Source organism: Rhinopithecus roxellana, chromosome 7 (genome assembly GCF_007565055.1).
Source record: "Rhinopithecus roxellana isolate Shanxi Qingling chromosome 7, ASM756505v1, whole genome shotgun sequence".
NCBI lineage: Eukaryota > Metazoa > Chordata > Mammalia > Primates > Cercopithecidae > Rhinopithecus > Rhinopithecus roxellana.
In genome coordinates this window covers 92902795-92912622 of record NC_044555.1, presented here as the reverse complement: position 1 = coordinate 92912622, position 9828 = coordinate 92902795, and the positions used below count along the sequence as shown (strand labels likewise).

The 9828-nt window shown below is 43.8% G+C and overlaps 1 pseudogene across 1 annotated transcript; it reads right to left on the bottom strand.

The window, feature by feature from the left end:
• Nucleotides 1–8599: 8599 nt before the first annotated feature.
• On the bottom strand, nt 8600–9089 carry LOC104672527 (annotated as a pseudogene). The gene has a single exon (XR_749404.2). The product of XR_749404.2 is annotated as a 40S ribosomal protein S25 pseudogene (transcript).
• Nucleotides 9090–9828: the final 739 nt, after the last annotated feature.

Here is a 9828-nt window from a genome sequence, read left to right as displayed (position 1 = left end):
GAGGACGAGGCGGGTGGATCACCTGAGGTCGGGAGTTCGAGATCAGCCTGACCAACATGGAGAAACCCCATCTGTACTAAAAATACAAAATTAGCTGGTCGTGGTGGCGCATCCCTGTAATCCCAACTACTCAGGAGGTTGAGGCAAGAGAATCACTTGAACCCGGGAGGCAGAGGTTGCAGTGAGCCAAGATTGCACCACTGCACTCCAGCCTGGGCAACAAGAGCAAAACTCTGTCTCAAAGGAAAAAAAAAAAAAAAAAAAAGAGAGAGAGAGATTTTTTTTCTTTTTTCATAAATGCATCTAGGACAGAAAGAGAAATATTTTGTTCTTAGAAATATATACTGAAGTATTTCAAGTTAAATGGACATCATAACTAAAATTTACTCCCAAATGGTTCAGAAAAAAGGTAATATGCATATATAGAGAAAATATGATAAAACAACTGACAGACTGTTAACAATTGGAGAAATACATGTGTTCTTGCAACTTTCTGTAAGTCTGAAATTATATTACAATAAAAAGTCACAAAAATGTACATATCTTTGTTCTCACAATTATCTTTCAAAAGGTATCCAACATGTATATAAAGATATTCATATATGGATGTTCACTGCAGTATTGTTTGAAATAGCTGAAGATCAGGCTCAAACAAATTGTTCATTGATAGTGGATTTTTCATACTATGAAACACTATGTAAGAGAATTGGGTATATATCTGGGCTAAAAATAAGGAACAAATCGCCTTACATTGAATAGAATGGCTGCTATAAAAATAAACAGAAGGCCGGGCGCGGTGGCTCAAGCCTGTAATCCCAGCACTTTGGGAGGCCGAGGCGGGTGGATCACGAGGTCAGGAGATCGAGACCCTCCTGGCTAACACGGTGAAACCCCGTCTCTACTAAAAATACAAAAAAAAAAAAAAAAAAAAAAAACTAGCCGGGCGCGGTGGCGGGCGCCTGTCGTCCCAACTACTCGGAGGCTGAGGCGGGAGAATGGCGGGAACCCGGGAGGTGGAGCTTGCAGTGAGCCGAGATCGCGCCACTGCACTCCAGCCTGGGTGACACAGCGAGACTCCGTCTCAAAAAAATAAATAAATAAATAAATAAAAATAAAAATAAAAATAAACAGAAAATAAGCATTGGCAAGGATGTGGAGAAATTAGAACTTTTGTGTACTATTGGGGGAATGTAAAATAGTACAACCGCTATAGAAAACAGTATGGAGGTTCCAAAAAACAAACAACAACAAGCACACACACAAAAAACCCAGAGCTATCATATGATCCAGCAATTCCACTTATGGGTATATATCCAAAAGAATTGAAAGCTCAAATAAATGAGCTGCCTTGTTTCAAAACAATACATTTTCTACTAGTTTCTGCTATATTCACTGATTCAACCAAGTTTTAAATATAAAGATAACAGAGTTACATTCCACAGTGACATAAATATATTAAAGTAAACTAAAATTTCCACAAAAGTCTTTTCTTTTGTTTATTTTTCTGAGACGGAGTCTTGCTCTGTCGCCCAGGCTGTAGTGCAGTTGTGTGATCTGGGTTCACTGCAACCCCCACCTCCCGGGTTCAAGTGATTCTCCTGCCTCAGCCTCCCGAGTAGCTGGAATTACAGGCGTGTGCCACCATGCCCAACTAATTTTTGTATTTTTTAGTAGAGACGATGTTTCACTATGTTGGCCAGACTGGTGTCCAACTCCTGACCTCAAGTGATCCATCCCGCTCTACCTCCCAAAGTGCTGGTATTACAGGTGTGAGCCACTGTGCCTGGTCTTTTTTTTTTTTTTTTTTTTTTTTTTATTTTTTTTATTTTTTGAGATGGAGTCTCGCTCTATCGCCCAGAGTGAGGCAGGGGTATGATCTCAGTTCACTGCAACCTCTGCCTCCTGGATTCAAGTGATTCTCCTGCCTCAGCCTCCTGAGTAGCTGGGACCACCCAAGTAGCTGGGACCACAGGCATGCGCCACAACACCTGGCTAATTTTTGTATTTTTTGGTAGAGACAGGGTTTTGCCATGGTGGCCAGGCTGGTCTTGAACTCCTGACCTCAAGCGATCCACCCACTTCGGTCTCACAAAGTGGTGGGAGTGAGCCACAGTGTTGGGCAGAAATTTCCACAAATAGTTTTAAAAGGCAAGAGGGTCAAATGAATTGAGTGGGTTTCATGGCTGCCTTTCAATACAATTCTGTGCCTTCAGGTTGTACCCATGGCTAATGATTTTATCCAAAGGACAACAGGCCAGGCACAGTGGCTCATGCCTGTAAGCCCAGCACTTTGGGAGGCCAAGGCAGGCGAATTGCTTGAGGCCAGGAGTTTGAGACCAGCCTGGACAACATGAAAAACAACAATTAAAAAATTTGTTTCCTTTCTCTACTTAAAAAAAAAGAAAAAAGAAAAGAAAAGAAATTAGCTGGGCATGATGGCCTGTAATCCCAGCTACTCAGGAGTCTGAGACAGAATTGCTTGAATTTGGAAGGCGGAGGTTGCCGTGAGCCGAGATCGCACCACTGCACTCCAGCCTGGGTGACTGAGCTACACTGTGTCTCAAAAACGAACAAACAAACAAACAAACAAAAAAAACCAAAGTACAACATTTGGAGACTGCACTTTTTGCTGTTTCTCAGGTAAGGTAAGTTGATTTTTTTTTTTTTCCGTGCTATCAATAACATAGTAAATCAATGCTACATGACACTTTTCCAGCGCTACATAACATAACTCTTATTTTGTCCAGACTCAGAAGGAAGCTTACAGTAGATGAATCCCTTGCAAACTGATTCATTTCTCGTGTTGATTTTCAAAGGTCTAGAATAGGATGGCAGCATTTCAAATTATTGAACACTTGAATAATCTCCCTGATATTTTTTATTCACCTTAAAACTCGATAGTAAACAGGCATTACTGATTTGGGGGTTATAAATGATTTATGACAGCAAAAGTTAAAAATTTGTTTTCTTTCTAATATTTTGATTCTGTTGTCACTTTGTTCGAAAACTAATGATAATTTTCTGCCCTGTGTATGTATATGGACCTTAATAATATAATTGGGTATCTGCTATCAAATTTATAGTCTTCAAGAAAAAGTCACATCAAATAACAGAAACTGCTTAAGCCCCTTTTATTTTTATTTTGCAATGCTAGAAGGAATTCTAAGCCATATTGCTTACTGCTCTTTAGGTTTTACTTTTCTAAATTTTAATGGTATCTTACACTTATGATGTATTTAACTTACATTAAAATGTAGATGTTTTAAGAATTTTAGTTTTGTTAAGGCCTTTCTAAATATAATTTAAGTAATAAAGGATTATTGTAAGAGTAACAACTAGGATTAGGAATTGTTTTTAGGTTTGTCTGTGCTGTTTACTGATTACATCACTTAGAGTGACATTGTGCTTTGAAAATATATATCAAATGATAGCATAACAGGGTAGTTCTGTTACTAAATATTTTGTGCAAATCTTAAAAAAAAGACTAATTTTTCTGATAACCTCTTCTTGTAACTGGTAAATTCAAGGGTTTTGTCTCACTCCAGGGAAGGCTTTTCATTAAAAGATGAGATCGAAGCATTATGTCACTGACATTTATTAAATGCTCACAATGTGCCACTCTCTGGGGTAAGTCCAAATACCAACGTTCAAAATAACATTGCAAAGGATTATTCTCATTACACAAATGAAAAAAGAGTGGCCCAGAAAATTAAGTCACTTGCCCAAGCTGTGTTATAAAGCTAATAAGTGGGAATAACTGGATTTTGAACCATGATTTTTTTCCCCAGACATTGGTAGTAATAGGTTTTCAAGTCAGTTTTCTTGGTGTTATTTCTATTTTTGCTTTTATTTTTAATTGTTGTTGTTTATGCCCCAAAATGAAATGAATGACATGCATTCTTCATGTATATTGTTTGAAACAAAAGTCCTGGAAATACACTAACAGGAATATAATTTATTGATAAGCTGAATTCTGTTTTACTTTTTCCCAATAGTCTATGCATTAGAAAAGAAAATATTTCACCAAAGTAATTAAAGCACAAAATCTTTAAGATTCAACAACAAGAAGAAAAAGCTTTAGATGACAAGAGAAGCAATTTTTCCTTTGTTATTACTTTAATATATCCCATTTTGGAGCATTGGTTAACCTAAAATACAAATCAACGTAATGATTAGCAGCATAGCATCTAGAACTAAATTGCTCAGGTTATAATCTCAGCTCTTGTTACTTAATCGCTCATGTAGGGCTGTAGCTCAAACCTTCTATGCCTGTTTCCTCGTTTAAAAAATAGGGGCAAAAATGGAATTTCGGTCATAGTTTTTTTTGTTAGTACTAAATACCTTTATACAGTTTGTATACGTAAAACCCTTTTCATGGTTCTTTTTTTTTTTTTTTTTTTTTTTTTTTTTTTTTTTTTTTTTTTTTTTGAGACGGAGTCTCGCTCTGTCGCCCAGGCTGGAGTGTGGTGGCCGGATCTCGGCTCACTGCAAGCTCCGCCTCCCGGGTTCACGCCATTCTCCTGCCTCAGCCTCCTGAGTAGCTGGGACTACAGGCGCCCGCCACCTCGCCCGGCTAGTTTTTTGTATTTTTTAGTAGAGACGGGGTTTCACCATATTAGCCAGGATAGTCTCGATCTCCTGACCTCGTGATCCGCCCGTCTCGGCCTCCCAAAGTGCTGGGATTACAGGCTTGAGCCACCGCGCCCGGCCTCATGGTTCTTAACACAGTAAGGAATAGCTATTAAATTTTCAGGTCAATTTATTTAATTGAAATGATTGAATTTATTTAATTGAAATGATTATGTGTACACAGATTTGTTTTATATTGGATGGAATATAACTTAAGAGTTTAAATGATACAAAATGTTATACTTGATTTTATTTTAAAGCATAAGAAAATTCAAAATATAACTACATTAAGCTATATTCTGTATTTTAATTATATATTAAAACTATATTCTATAGAATGGGCCTTGTGATATGGAAGTCAAGAAAGTGAATGCCACCTGAGGGAGGTCCACCAGAGAAGCCAAATGTCTATATAAGGGACGTGGCCATCGTGGTCTCCTCTGTGCTGAAGAGTCTATACTTTCGGGTGGGGCGGGGTGTAAAGGATAGACTCAGTTCCTGTATTCCACTTTCAAAAGATATAAAGGAATTAAATTCAGAGACGAGCCTTGAACCCAGGTCTTTAGAGCAACAGAGCCTGGAGGAACGTGGCCGGAATTGTGTTCAAATTGTTGGACCACCATGGGCAGGAGGGACAAGACTGGCTTTACATGTCCTCAAACGTGCAGAAGTTACCAGGGGATCGGTTTCCCTCACCCTCAAGCCAGGAAGTCGGAGACCCGAACGGTGGTACGCGGAGTCAGAGAGTCCTGGTCGCTGGACGTTGGCCAGCCTCAGAAAGCAGGCCCCAGAAACAGAAAAAACAATGCAGGGATAGTCAGTCGATGGCTTTTGTGGTTCTTGCTCACTCCATGATGTGTAATTTTGGCCAAGCGCGTGGCCACTTCCCAGCAGTCCCACTTCAGGGATGAGGTGAACAACATCACCTCTCGTTGTATACACCTCTAGTTGTATACTCGTTTTTTCAAAGGAAATAGGTCGCGTGGGGGTTGGTAGGCCAAGTGAGTTTCAGCTTCTAAATCACTGTAACTTCGTGGCGGCTGGGGGTGAGCAGCCTGGTCAAAGCCTCGAAATCTTCGGGAGCAGCGGCGCATTGGGATAAACTTTGGCTCGGCCTTTGCAGCATGAGAGGGGTGGGGTTACGTGAAGGGCTCCTCAGGAGAAGGCGATTGGCCCTGGGGAAATCAGGGGGCGGGACGAGTCCATCATTGCCACTAGTCTTGCCGGCAAGTTCAGGGCAAGCGGCGAGGGCGGCCGAGCCCCGAGGGCAGCCAGCGCGCGGGCAGAAGAACACGCAGTCGCGAGCCACTAGGCAGCTGCGGTGAGCGCGCCAGAGCCGCAGGGGTTCGAGGAGGTCACGGGGCGTTGGCACTGGCGTTGCCCTCTTAGATAAGGCGAGGACGCTTCTGCGCGCGGTGAGCTCGACGCGAGCCATTCAACAGCTGGCTTCGCGAGCGACAGTCGCACGGGGTGACTGGGACCGCTGACGGTTGCGACTGCGGCGGTTGGAGGGAGGCGACGACGGCGGCGTAGGCGTTGGCGGCAGCGGCAGCGCGGGCAACGGCGGCGGCGGCGGCGGCGGCGGCGGTAGTCTCGCTATCCCAGCGGATCCTGAAGTAGAGACGAACGGTTCCTGAAGCTCCAGGTAAATGCCCTCCGCTCTGTCCTCAGAGAAGGCAGCCACGCTGGGTCCTCGGTGGGGATTGGGGAGGGGCTACACAAGAGACCCGAGTTGCCCCGCTTTCCTCAGCAGAGTCACGTTTTCCAGAGTAACGCCGAGGCTCTTCCAAGTCCACTCTCCCCTCACCCCAGACCCCGCTGCGCCAGGGAGCGTACCGGAACCCACTCGAGGGCTCACCCAGACCGCTGCTCCGGCGAAGGTCGAGGCATTCCCCCGGGGCACGTTGGCAGTGACATCCCACCAATGGGAACTGAAGGTGCCCTCTCCTGCTCGACCGGTACGCCAAGTGCCCATCATTAGCAGGGCTCTGCCGTCGCCACCCCCTGATGACCCTCATCCTTGGCTTTAGGGACTTCTCAAGAGATTCTGAGTCTCGGCTTGAGGTTTCCAGCGGGGTGGATTAAGACCGTTCTAATCTGACCGTGACTTGCTCACCCACAAGGCTTTCGGGATGCAAGATCCTGAGCTTGGGTTGGTGGGCAGAGAGGCGAGGGGAAGAATCAAGTTGGGGAGGCCCATGCTATAGGATATGCATGCCATTACCGCACTCAGGGGAAATCATAGTCGTGGTCCTTGGGACAAGTGCTGCCTTTTGGTCTCCTGGTTTTTCTGTTTTTATTTAAAGTCGACCATTACAAGAGGCAGAATTTTCTAGTGCTGCTAACTCTGAGGGGTAACAAACGTGTACTGGAACGCTGGGTTCCAGTATGGGAAACAGGTTAGCTTTTGGGCCTCTTCTTGGTGTCTTTTCTAGATTGAGAATATGGTCTCAAAGATCACGCCCATTTTGCCCTGTTTTCCTGCCTACCTCTGATCTAACCTTGGAACCTCATGCTGTTGAGAGTGTAAACTTGTGCAGTGCAATTGGTAGTGCTCACTCTTCATGCTGAGAAAACCATTTTTTGGAAAAATATGTTGGGACTTCTCAAATTCTGTTTTGTTGTTTGTTTGCCTTTTGAAGCATGTGACATTCCAGCAGTTACATTTTTCTGTGCTCTGGTTTTTTGGGGGGAGGGGAGAGAGGCCAGGGGAGGCCTTCAAAACATGGAGTAACTTCCATGAAGGCATTTTTCCTTCAACCATTGTGGAGCACAGAGGAAAGCGACTAGTGGAATAGGCCTGCTGGCGAAGGTGCCAAGAGGATCCCAGCTGCCACACACTTTAGGATGGATGGGGCTGACTTGAGGTGGAGTAACATTGGGCGGGAGCGGGGCAGGGCCTGCAGAGTCCACCTTGGCTTTTGTAGTGGCTTTCCATTTTGTTCCAGCCAAAGAGTATACCTGCAGTGCAGCCTGTTTGTCCAAGTTTCCATCATACACTTACGTGAAGAGAGTGGCCTTTGCTGGCTTTATGTGTCATCTCTACCCACAGTAAGAAAGGCGAGGTATAGAGGTTAGAGAACATGGAGATGGCAATGGTGGTGGTGCTGATGCGTGTGTGAGAGAGAGACTTATTCCAAACAGTGACGCAGTTTATCTTCCCAGCATGCATTCCTACCTTTGCTAGAGACAGAGACTTTCGCTGAGTTATTTCAGATCCAGGGCGCTGGTAGTTGTCCAACTCTCTGATTCAGTGTATACTTGGGTCTGTGGGTTCTATGTTGTATCCAACATGCTCCTGGCACTTTAAGAAGCTATAAAACCAAGCTGTGGGCTGAGGCAGGCTAATGCCTGGGGCACAGTTAGAGCAAATGTGGACATCGTGGAATCCATTTGCCGTTTGCTCAGAAGAGACAGCACAAGGGCTGGAGCACTTGCAGAAGAAGAGGAAGGTCAGTGAAAATTTAGTAGTCATAATAATAATGAAAATTTACTGAACACTCACTGGAAGTTAAGTATTTTACTTGGTTTTTTTTTTTTTAATACTTTCCAAAGTGTTGTCTTTTATTTATTTATTTATTTTTATTATACTTTAAGTTCTAGGGTACATGTGCACAACGTGCAGGTTTGTTACATATGTATACATGTGCCATGTTGGTGTGCTGCACCCATTAACTCATCATTTACATTAGGTATATCTCCTAATGCTATCCCTCCTCCCTCCCCCCACCCCACAACAGGCCCCGGTGTGTGATGTTCCCCTTCCTGTGTCCAAGTGATCTCATTGTTCAATTTCCACCTGTGAGTGAGAACATGCGGTGTTTGGTTTTCTGTTCTAGGGGTAGTTTGCTGAGAATGATGGTTTCCAGCTGCATCCATGTCCCTACAAAGGACATGAACTCATCCTTTTTTATGGCTGCATAGTATTCCATGGTGTATATGTGCCACATTTTCTTTCTTTCTTTTTTTAATTTAATAAAGTTTTATTTTTCCAAATGTACAGTTGGTTGGACCTATTCATGCATCTTCACCAGCAGCTGGAGCATCTCTGCCCTTGGTATTTCTGGTGTAAATTACTTGAGCTCTGTGCTTTGAAACCAGTTTGATAAGTCCTTTACTAAGGAGCTCCTGAAGGGCTGCCCTGGCCAGGGAGCCTCGAATCTTCAGTCTCTCAGAGACCACAGCTGGGGTTATAAGTTTGTAGTTGGGAACTTCCTTACAGAGTTTGTCATAGGTAGCTTTGTCAAACAAGACTAAGTTATTTAGCTTGTCCCGAACTTTGCCTTTGGACCACTTCTTCTTTTTGGCCTTGCCCCTGGATTTGTTCACTGGGTCTTTGTCTTTCTTGGCCGACTTTCTGGCGTCCTTCTTCTTCTTGTCGTCCTCGGGCGGCATTGCGAAGCTCGGAGAGCAGCAGCGGGCACCACAGACTTGCTAAGATGTCGGACAAAAAAAAAGCATGTGCCACATTTTCTTAATCCAGTCTGTCATTGATGGACATTTGGGTTGGTTCTAAGTCTTTGCTATTGTGAATAGTGCCATAATAAACATACGTGTGCATATGTCTTTATAGCAGCATGATTTATAATCCTTTGGGTATATACCCAGTAATGGGATGGCTGGGTCAAATGGTATTTCTAGTTCTAGTGGATTATTTTAATTAATTTATTTATTTTGAGATGGAGTTTCACTCTTGTTCCCCAGGCTGGAGTGCAGTGCACAATCCCAGCTCACTGCAGCCTCCATCTCCCGGGTTCAAATGATTCTCCTGCCTCAGCCTCCTGAGTAGCTGGGATTAAAGGTGCACGCCACTGCACCTGGCTAATTTTTGTATTTTTGGTAGACACGGGGTTTCACCATGTTGGCCACGGTGGTCTCAAATTCCTGACTTCGAATGATCCACCTGCCTCAGCCTCCCAAAGTGCTGGGATTACAGGCGTGAGCCACTGCACCCGGCTGTATCATTTTATTTAATCCCACCTGTAAGGTAGGCACTATTATCATCTTCTGAAGCTCAAAGAGGTTAGGTAGCATGCCCAAGGATGTCACCAAGCTGGTCAGTGGCAGAGGCGGGATTTGAACCCGAATCTGCTTGACACCAGACCTTAAGCTCAAAAGCATTTTGGTTTTTACTGTCACAGAGAAGGTTGCATAAAAGAGGTGAAATGGAGCAAGGTTTTGAAGGGTGAGTAGGCTTTA